The sequence below is a fragment of the Zingiber officinale genome, chromosome 6B, assembly GCF_018446385.1.
Source record: "Zingiber officinale cultivar Zhangliang chromosome 6B, Zo_v1.1, whole genome shotgun sequence".
Taxonomy (NCBI): Eukaryota; Viridiplantae; Streptophyta; class Magnoliopsida; order Zingiberales; family Zingiberaceae; genus Zingiber; species Zingiber officinale.
The window spans coordinates 78,655,428-78,667,441 of NC_055996.1; positions in this window are offsets into that span (position 1 = coordinate 78,655,428).

Genomic DNA, 12,014 nt, shown 5'->3' on the forward strand with positions numbered 1-12,014 from the left:
AATGCATCTATATGGCATACAATATGGCATTGATAAATTTATAGTTATCATAATTTTATTTGGATATAAAATATGTTTAAGGATTTGATTTCCATAAATCAAAATTCCTTAATTTAGATTAGGAAACAAATTTTCAAGTCTAATTACATATTTATCTTAATAAAATAATTTTTAATTAAGTAAATCTAATTAGGAAACAGTTTCCCTAATTGTAATTTCCTTAATTATTTTGGAATTTCCAAAATTAGAATTTTTGGGATCGATCTAAGCTGTGTCAATCAATTACAGTCCTTCACTATTTGAATAGAATAACCCTTAATTGATTCGGTGATCGATTTAGGGCCATAATTGATTCAACAATTGATTACGAGACCTTCTGTTCGTGAATATAGAACTCTTAATTGATTCATTGTTCAATTAAGATGCTTAATCGATTATAAAGCTTTCTATATGCAAGATCATAGCTCTTAATGATTCAGTAATCGATCAAAATTCTTAATCGATTCAATAATTGATTACGAGGTCATCTGTACACGATTTTAGGTTGTTTAATCGATTAACAAGCTTTGACAATTGATTGGGTTCAATTGAATCAATTGGTCAATCGATCCAGAGGTTTATTTTCATGATTTCGAGCTCCTTAATCAATTGAGAACAAGTTTTTAATCGATTAAGAGAAGCTTTTTATCGCGAATTTGAACTACTAATTGATTGACTCAGATGTTAACCGATTGATAAACATATCAATTGATTGGCGAATCGATTAAGATTGATTCTATGACGATTTCAGTCTCGGATCAAGAAACAATTTTCCACTTCTGTAATTTCCTAATAACTAAAACAATAAAACTATGATTAATACAATTCATAAAATAGATTTTACGATCATGTCGAAGCACGATCAGGCTTTGATACCATTATTAAGGAGCCCAATGTGATGTGTGCTTAACATGTTTCGTAAATAATGCAGCGGAAGAAATAAATATGATAATAAAACTAATTTTATTATAAGATACACACCACTAATTTTATTATACGATAATAATGTGTGCTTAACTATGTTGAAGTAGGGTCAGATAGAGGTTACTGGAGGTGCCCTATACCGATCCAGAACCTGGATAGAGCTATAAAAGAATGCCATGACAAGAGGCTTCGTACCATTCATCTACGCTCAAGTCTATGCTTCTTCAACTATGAAATGTTGCAAGGCTTGAGCCTCAACAACACAACAACGTTACGACGCCACTATAAGCTCAAATGAACCTAGCCTTTGGTAACGTAAGTTGTTATTCTTTTAATTTCTTTGTAAGCTTTAAGTTAAGGGTCAGTAGGATTGTTATCCAACCTAATCTTTTGTAAAAGAAATGATTGATTTCCCAACAAAAGTAGTCAAACTGACTGTAGACCTTAGAGTAGTAGACATGAGGCTACAAACCAAGTAAAACTAAAAGCATCATCTTTACCTTTTGTTGTTCAATTTTTACTGCAACGACTTTGATTTTTTGAATGAGATTTGAACGCGTATGAAGTGCACTTCACACACACACCCCCCCTAGCGCTTTCTCGATCCAACAATTGATATCAGAGCGGAGTGCTCAAAATTGGTTCTACAACCAACCGAGCTTGTTTTCTTCATTCATTTTTAGTTTTTTGTTTTTAGTTAAATTGATGCTATCACCTCTTCTGACAAACATTCTTTCATCTTTGTGAAATTGTCTTGAATTTGGTGCAACACCACTTGAACAAACTTTTTCCTTCAGTTATTTTTTTCTCTCTCACGACTATTCTAAGACCAAGTCTTGGTATAGCCCTTCTCATTTTTGTGTCTGCGAGATTCTTCCTTAAATGACACACCAAGAAGGCTATAATACAGCTTGTCCCCCACTCTTCACCGGGGATGACTTCGGTTACTAGAAGAGACACATGGAGTTCTACTTGAAGACTTCGGTGAGCATGTCAATCTCGATCCAAACCAGGTTCACCCTACCCACCAAAACAGACAGAAGTCCAATGAATTGAGAAGACTGGGATCCAAACTTAAAGAAGCAAATAGAAGGTGATGCCAAAGCTGCTCAGACCCTCTAGTATAGATTAACCAAAGAGAAACTCAATTGTGTCATCCCCTTCATTAGTGCACAAGATCTATGGAACAATATAATTAAGTTCCATGAAGGTACTTTGGACATCAAGGTAAATAAATGAGATTTACTTTTAAATAATTTATGCAATATAACCATGTAGGAAGGAAAGTCTGCTAGTCGACTCCATGCTCGCCTACAAAACATCCTCAATGGACTACACACGTGCAATCGGGCAAACGATGGAAAATCGGGACATCATAAGGGTATGCTCTAAGAGCCTTCCCGAGAAATAATTTATGGACATCAATAGTTAATGATTACAAGGTTTCTCAGGACTTTTCTAAAATTAAACTTAAATCATTATTTTCTAAACTTGAACTCTATGAGCAAACTAACACTAACCAACGAAGAAGGGTATAGCTCTTTTTTGCAGGACAATGAAAGGAGAACAAGCAATGGACAAGAGGTGAACCATAGTCGGAGGAGTCTGAATCCAACAACAACTATGACACAACCGTTGAACTAGTCAACCTCTTCTAAAAATTGGTGAAAAAATAAGGTTTCAACACATGAGAAATCAAGAAAGTAATTTGGAACAAGAAGGAGGGATCAAATCAAAAGGCTGAATCCACCTGTTACAAGTGCCAACAAAAGGGGCATTATCCAAAATTGAACAAGAAGAAATTTTAAAAGATAAATAAGGCACTCAAAGCAATATGAGATGAATCATCATCCTTCGAAGAAGAAGAAGAACAAGTTAGCCACCTAGCAATGATGGGAATTGAGTTTGAGTCTAAGACTGAGTTCGAAGCCGAGTCTAAATCAAGTCATGGATTTGTATCCGTTTTCAAAGGGTCCAACCTCAATGTAAGCTCAACTCAACAATCTAATCTGTTTAGCATAACTTTTACTTGAATCATAAAGTATAAAAATCTAATGACCCGGTCAAGTCACTTCTAAAGGAGGTCAAACTTTTCAAGGAACACACTAACCCAAGTTTAGTAATTGATGAAGTTTAGGCTGGAACCTCAACTTAAGTCCAATAATTTGAGAAAGAGAATTTTAATCTGAAAAATTAGGTTCGTTGGAAAAGTTCGCTATCATATCCAAGGGCTTTGACATGCTTCTTAGGTCTTAGCGAGATGTGTATAATCAAACCGAACTTGGATATAAAGTAAAAACCAGTCAGAACAAATCCTTCAGGTCTTTAGTTAATCGGAATAAACATAGAATTCAAGCATGAGTCCAAAAAATTAATTTGATTAATCAAGTCAAATCAAACAAATATTAGGTCCCTCAAGATCATGTACATGTTTTGGATAGACCTTATCTAAGCCGTATTCAAGGGGGAGCCAATCAGAAAATCATTTTTATTATTAGATAAATAGATTTCTAGTTTATTCCTTTAAATGCATACTTAGCTTTTATTCTTAGTTAAATTAGAATGACTAGTTAAGGACAATATGCTTACTTGACACTTGCCCAATCTAGTATTAGGATGGGGCGAGATGATAATACGTTAGGAAAGCTTGGTGTAGGAAGCCAAGTCGGGTAAGATATATCCTACTTGGTATACTTAACTAAGTACAACTAACTAAAACTAGCTCATCACATCCTAGACTAGTTAGACCAGAGTTTCTTAATTGATTAGCTAAGTATTCAATTTCATGAATCAACTTTGTCTATAAAGTAGTTGTTGCTCTGATATTCAATAAGGCTCTTGTGTTTCGTCATTGCCTGTAAGCTGAAACTTGAAATGTGTGTTGGTGCAGCGGGGCCGACAAGAGGGAGGTGAATTGCCTACAAAATAAAAGTATACGGCCTCCTCGATTCTTTCAACTCAAACAGTGCAATAGTAATAAAGTAAACTAACAGAAATAAAGAAAAAGACTCAGCAATTTACTTGGTTACAACCAAGAAGGTTGTTAATCCAAGGCAGTAGAAAAAGCTCTAAAAAGATCTCCTTCTCTGAAGGTGGAGAAGCCTTTTACATACTAGAAGTTCAGAACTATTGCTAGAAATGAATACAGAGTTGATTTCTTGATTGATATTCATTTCCTAGCTCCAGGGGCCTTTATATAGCTCCTGAAAAGTCTATCTCGAGGGTCCAAGGCACCTCCAACAGGGGTTCAAGGTGCCTCCAATAGTTTGATCGGATAAAACTTTATCTGAATCTAAACGATAACTTTGGCTAGGTCTGAGGTGCTTCAAATAGCCTTGGAGGCGCCTCGGACTAGTCTAAGGTGCCTCTAAGCTGTCTGAGGCACCTCAGATAGTGCAGGCTGCGGAGGCGCCTTCAGCACTTCATTGAAGGCGCCTCTATCTCCTTTTGGCTTTCGATGCTCCGATAGCTTGGGTGATTACGGCCAACCCGAATAGGGCTCACCCGAACTCAATTCCCGGGCTTTTCCTAGCAGGCTTTTGTCCAGGCTTCTCATCCCTCGAACGTCGTGCACGTTCTTCTCATCCACCGGTGTACTCTTCCGCAGCTCTCTCATCCTTCAGATGCACCGAGTCCGTCGGCTCCCTTCCCGTGCCATCCTTCTCGCTAACTGCGTCTTCTGCTCGACTTCCTGCGCTCCTAAATTCTTGCACACTTAGACACAGGGATGAGATAACTAGTAGGACCTAACCTAACTTGGTTGATCACATCAAAACACTCATAGGGTCCAACATCTCCCCCTTTTTGATGTGCATCAACCCAAGTTCAAGTTAGGATAAAAACAAACAAATAATAATTTTAAGAAAAATTACTAAACTAACAGTTTAAGCAAAAATTGTAATAATATAATTCACAACATAAATTAGATAAAAATTAAAAAAAATTAATTTTCTTAACTCCCCCTAAACTTGTACCTAACTCTTCCCTTTTAATCACAGCAAAAAAAATGGGGTAAAAATAATTTAAGGGTTAAATAAAAATTTCAAAATAAAAATTCTTTTTCAAAAAGATTTGTCTAAGTCAAAATTTTATGCAAAGAAATATTTCTAAGAAAATGTTTTAAACAACTTTTCAAAGTATTATATAATTCTAATTTTAATGTTTTACCAGAAAGTTCATTAAATATTTTATTTCGATATTTTGATTTCCAAGTTGTGGCGAGGCACTAGGCCTTCTTGGTTATTGGAGCAATTACCACTTCCTTAAACAAAACCTTATAAAGAAATTGTAATGTTTAATTTTTTCGCTGAAAGCGTTGCCCTTTTTAATCTAGCACAGATTTTGGAATCCAGTAAAGGTTTCTACCTACTGGATTAATCAAAAATTTAGGGGGTATATAACTGTTAGGAACTTTTCTAAGATGTCCCTGATTTTTTCTAATATACCAATTTAATTTCCCGTAAATTCTAAGTTTTGATTTTGGGAATTTATTTAAACATGTATTATTATTTTTCAATTTTTCAAATTTGATTTTCAATTTTTCATTTTCTAATTTTAAATTGTCAAGTAATTCTAATGAGCATGAATTTTCTAGTTTCTTTTTCAATTCAGCATTTTCTTTTTCTAATTTTGCTAGATCTTTCGTAAGCACCTTGATAAATTGAAAAGATTGAGTAGGTGTGAGATCACGTACCTTACTTACCTCACTTGGTGATGCTCCCCCTTCATCGTAGCTTTCCTCTTCTGATTCTCCCCCTTGATTTATGCTCATCTCTGAGTCTGAGTCATCTTCAAAGAGATGGTTGGTCATCAATGCCACTCCTGAGAAGCCTTCGATTTCTAACTCAGAGGTTGAAGAATCGTCCCATGTAGCCTTCAAACTCTTGCGTTTAGAGGGTGTCGGTCTTCGAGACTTTTCCTTATTCTTTTTCTTTAATTTGGGGCAGTCATCCTTGATGTGTCCTTCCTCGTTACAATTGTAGCATCGGACCATTCTTTTGTGTTGATTCTTCCTTAACTGTGATCGAAATTTATTAGTTTTAAGAAATTTATTGAAACGTCTTACCAGTAGCGCCGCTTCGGTTTCGTCAATCGACGCTTCGGAGTCGGGGTCGTCCTTTTCGTCTTGTAGGGCAATGTTGAAGTTCGACTTCTCTACTTGTTTAGGCTCTACAAGTCGAGACTCGTGAAGTTCGAAAGTAGAAAATAAACTTTCTAAACTACTTACCTCAAAGTCCTTAGAGATGTAGTATGCATCTACTAAGGACGCACACTCCGGAATTCTAGGGAAGGAGTTGAGCGCATACCGGATAAAGTCTCGGTTCGTTATCGATTCGCCAAGATTTGTCAGTTGCGTTATCAGCTCCTTGATTCTCGCTTGAAGTTGCGCTACCTTCTCACCATTGTTCATCTGGAGATTCGTTAGCTGAGTCCGAAGGATGTCCCGTCTTGCCAATTTTGCTTCTGAGGTACCTTCGTAAAGCTCCAGGAATTTTTCCCAGAGGTCTTTGGCGGAGTCGTAGTTTCCAATCTGACTTACCTCCTGGGACGGCAGAACACTGAGCAGGTGGAATTCCGTCTTTCCGTTGGCCACAAAATTTGCTTGCTCTTTCTTCGTCCAGTTGTATTCTTCCTTATCTTTAGGTGTTGCGAAACCATATTTCATAATAAGAAGAATATCAAACTTTGTTTTGAAAAATACCTCCATTTTGCGTTTTCACGTAGCGAAGTCTCCGTCGAACTTTGGGGGATGAATGTTCGCGTTGGCCATCGTCTTGATCTTTGTGCTTCAGTCGGTGGTTAGTCCTTCTGAGGCTGTCGGGCTCTGATACCACTCGTTGGTGCAGCGGGGCCGACAAGAGGGGGGTGAATTGCCTGCAAAATAAAAGTATACCCTCCTCGATTCTTTCAACTCAAACAGTGCAATAGTAATAAAGTAAACTAACAGAAATAAAGAAAAAGACTCAGCAATTTACTTGGTTACAACCAAGAAGGTTGTTAATCCAAGGCAGTAGAAAAAGCTCTAAAAAGATCTCCTTCTCTGAAGGCGGAGAAGCCTTTTATACACTAGAAGCTCAGAACTATTGCTAGAAATGAATACAGAGTTGATTGCTTGATTGATATTCATTTCCTAGCTCCAGTGGCCTTTATATAGCTCCTAAAAAGTCTATCTCGAGGGTCCAAGGTGCCTCCAACAGGGGTTCAAGGTGCCTCCGATAGTTTGATCGGATAAAACTTTATCCGAATCCAAACGGCAACTTTGGCTGGGTCTGAGGTGCCTCAAACAGCCTTAGAGGCGCCTCGGACTGGTCTGAGGCGCCTCCAAGCTGTCTGAGGCACCTCAGACAGTGCAGGCTGCGGAGGCGCCTTCAGCACTTCATTAAAGGCACCTCCATCTAGCTTTCCAGCTCCTTTTGACTTCTTTTTGGCTTCCGATGCTCCGATAGCTTGGGTGATTGTGGCCAATCGAAATAGGGCTCACCCGAACCTAATTCCCGGCCTTTTCCTTGAGTAGGCTTTCGTCCCGACTTCTCATCCCTCGAACGCCGCGCACGTTCTTCTCGTCCACTAGTGTACTCTTCCGCAGCTCTCTCGTCCTTCGGATGCACTGAGCTCGTTGGCTCCCTTCCCGTGTCGTCCTTCTCGCTAGCTGTGTCTTCTGCTCGACTTCTTGTGCTCCTAAATTCATACACACTTAGACACAGGGATGAGATAACTAGCAGGACCTAACCTAACTTGGTTGATAACATCAAAACACTCACGGGGTCCAACAATGTGCACTTAGTTAATCAATTGTAACTTGAATCTAATTTAAATATCAATCAATTCCTAGAATTTAAACTAAATCTATAAAGATAAAATTAATAATCATCTCATGAAACATATAAGATACATTGATTGAAAATCTAGAAATGGGTGAGATGGATTTAGAATTTACTTAATTAATTAATTTAATTAATTTAATCAATCAGATTAATCAATTTAATTAATTAAACTAATTTAATCTAATTTAACTAATTATTCTAATTCATTGATTCCAATCTAATAAATTAAACTTAAATAATCTCTAATTAAATAATATTTATTTAATTAATTAAACTCAAATAAACCTAAATTAAGCCATATTTAATTAATTAAAATTAAATAAACCTTAATTAAATCATCTTTAATTAACTAAAATTTAACTAAAACTTAATTAATTAAACTAACTTAACTTAAGTAAAACTTAATTAATTAAACTAACTTAATTAACTTAACTAAAACTTAATTAATTAAACTAACTTCATTAAATTAATAAAACTTACTTATTTAAACTTAACTTAAACTTAATTTTAATTAAAATAAACTTAAATTTAATTCAACTTTTAAATCTAAACTTAATTAAGATAATGTTAATTAATACAAAATTGACATTAAAACTAAAAATCATAAATAATAATTCCAACCCTTTACTTTAATCAAATCTAATCATTAAGTAAAAAAAAAAGGTGAACTTAACTAACACTCTACCAAAATTAAAACTTAAATCAAGTTCAAACATTAAGTTTAACTCTAACTCGAGCTAAATTCGCTCCATGTAGGAACAATATAAGTTGAATCAATGGATGTTGGATAATTGTTACCCCAGACATATAACTGGAGATCAACTAAAGTTTACTCGATTGAAACACAAAAACCAAGGATCCATTACCTTCAGAAACAATGATAAACTTATAATAATCGGGTCAAGTGATATTAATCTCAAAACCAATTTTATTCGTAAAATTTTATTGGTTGAAAATTTTGAATTTAACTTGCATAGTGCAAGTAAGTTATGTGATACTGGTTACAAAGTCACATTTTCACTCACTAATTGCACAATTAAAACTGCAACAAATCTTGAAATCTTACTTAGGGGCATTAGGTAAAATAATATCTACACTATAAACCTACCGAACTCCTCACTTAAGTGTCTTATGATACAACAAGAGGACATTTAGTTGTGATACAGGAGATTAGGTCACGCTCACATACGACTCATATCCAAAATAAGTCAAAGTAATGTAGTTAGAGGCTTATCTAAACTTAAGAACTTGAAAGATAAAATTTGTAACACTTGTCAATAAGAGAAACAAACTAAAACCAATCATAAGTTAAATAACTTAGGTCAAACCAATTGTATCTTAGAACTATTACACTTAGACTTATTTGATTCTCATGGGGCTAAATCACTAAGTGAAAATCAATACCGCTTAGTAGTAGTAGATGACTATTCTAGATTCACCTGAGTCAAATTCCTAACACATAAATATAAAACATTTGAACAATTTAGAAACTTATGTAAATTATTGGAAAATGAAAAAGGAATTAGAATTAAAAGACTTAGAAGTGACCATGGAGGAGAATTTAAAAACTATAGGTTTACCTTTACCAAGTTTTGTCTAAAGAGTGAATATTATCATGAGTTTTCATGCCTTGGAACTCCACAACAAAATAGTCTAGTTGAATGAAAACATAGAACTTTACAATAAGTGACTAGGACTATGTTGAACGAATATAACCTAACCAACAAGTTTTGGGCTGAAGCCATCAACATAGTATGTTATACTCAAAATTGAATCCTAATTAACAAATTATATAATAAAACACCATATGAACTTAATTACAACCAAACACCTAATCTAAAATACTTTAGAGTTTTTTTGATGTAAAGTACATATTTTAAATACTAAAGATTACTTAGAAAATTTACATCTAAATCACAATAAGGAATCTTCTTAGGATATTCAATAACAAGTAGGGCCTATAAAGTTTATTACAAACAAACCTTAAAAGTGGAAGAAACCTTAAATGTTACTTTTGACAAAGACTATAACATAAGTCAATCCAAGTTAAACCAAGAATAGATAATAAAACTGAAGAACTTGAATTAACCAACAATGAACCTGAATCAAACTTTGAGTCAATTGAACCAAACACCAGAATCCAATCTAAGTATCCAAGTGATCAAATCATAGGTGACCCAAATCTAGGAGTCAGAACTATATCAACACTTAGAAACTTAAGCCAAATATCTTTAATATCAAAACTAGAATCCAAAACTATAGAAGAAGCTCTTCTTGATGTCGATTGGATTATAACAATGCAATAAGAGTTAGCCCAATTTGAGAGAAACCAAGTATGGGACTTAGTACCTCTACCTAAAGACAAATCCCAAATTGACACAAAATGGGTTTTTTTGAAATAAACTAGATGAAAAAGGTGAGATAATTAGAAATAAAGTCAGCCTAGTAGCCAAAGGATTCAGTGTTCAGCCAAGTAGAAGGATTAGACTATGACAAAACATATGCTCCAGTTACAAGACTTGAGTCCGTTAGAATGTTGCTAGCTTATGTTGCATATAAAAAGTTTAAATTATATCAAATGGATGTCAAGTCTGCCTTTCTTAATGGACTTATTAAAGAGGAAACATACGTAAGTCAATCACCCAGGTTTAAAAATCCTAATCATCTAGGCCATGTATTCACTTAAGAAAGCTCTATATAGATTAAAACAGACTCCTAGAGCCTGATATGAAAGATTGTCCACCTACCTAATATCTAAAGGATTTATTCAAAGTCAAATCGATCCAACTTTATTTGTGAAAATCATAAACAAAGAAATCATTGTAGCCCAAGTCTATGTAGACGATATAATATTTGGGTCAACCAACTCTAAATTTTTCAATGAATTTACAAAACTCATGGAAAACAAATTCAAAATGAGTTTAGTAGGAGAATTAAATTCCTTTTTAATATTACAGATAAACCAAACATAGGATAGAATTTTGTCCATCAAAATAAATATGCTAAGAAACTAATTAAAAAGTTCAATATGAAAAATACCAAAGAAATAAAAAAAAATCATGACAACAAATCTAAAAATGGATAGTGACTCAACAGGAAAAGAAGTTGTAGTGTAAAACAAAAAATATCTAGTTCACTTAAATGAATCAAGACTTATGGGTTAAGTAATTAATATGTTAATAGATTAGCGAACCTGACCCAGATGGCTAGGAAATCCGACCTGGCTTTTTATATATATGCCCTAAAGATTTCTAAGGGTTTTTCATCATCCCCCTTCCCTTCCCCCTTTGAAGCTAGCAGCCACCACCACCACTCACACCCATCCGAAACCTTCCCCTTCTTTGATAAGTTGTCGCCACCCCTTTTCCATTCAAATCTGAACCCCTAGCCAACTTAGAGGTGGAGGAAGATCCTTGTCAGGGCGCCTAAGGTCATTTCCCTACGAAAAACCTCAAGGTAAGGATATTATTTTTGCATTTGTTGCACTGTAGGGATCATAGTATGCTATTTTGAAGAAGTTCCCAGGTTTCTTTCATTTTATTTTCTACACTAGATGGTTAGTAGTATACAGATTTGATGTTATGAGCATATTTTCTCAAGGTCATGCTTCCTTCAATTCTTAAAATAAAATAAATAAGTTTTAATGTTTTTCATTTACTTTTACACTAAAATTTCTCCTACTAGATAGGAGGGAGACATTACTATTTTTCTGGGAATTTATTAGGGGTTGTTCGGGTGAGGAGAAAAGAGGAGGTTGGGGTTTTTATGTACTATTCGGGTGAGGGAAGTAAGCTAAGGTTTTAGGCAGATTCAACTGATGATTGGGGCTGATTTAGATGAGGGAAGAGGGCTAACAATCTGTGTTGTTCGGGTGAGGGGTGTAAACTGAGATTTGGGTAGATTCGACTGACAATCGAGGCAGAGTTGGATGAGGGAAAAGGGCTAGAAATCTATGTTGTTCAGGTGAGGGAGGAAGACCGTGGCTGGGGCTTTGCTAGTGTTTTTTGAGTGAGGGAGGAAGACCATGAGAGGGGGTGTCGCGAGGTGAGGTTTTGTGTCAGAGGAAGAGAGGATGGGGGAGCACGGGGCAAGGTCCTTAAATAACATTTCTATTTTAGTTACTTTCCATGTATACTAATTGTTTTTCCATTATTATATGAGTAAACTTTATATACTCTTAGCTATGACTTTCGAGGCATGAAAAGTAAAAATGTATTATTTATTAAT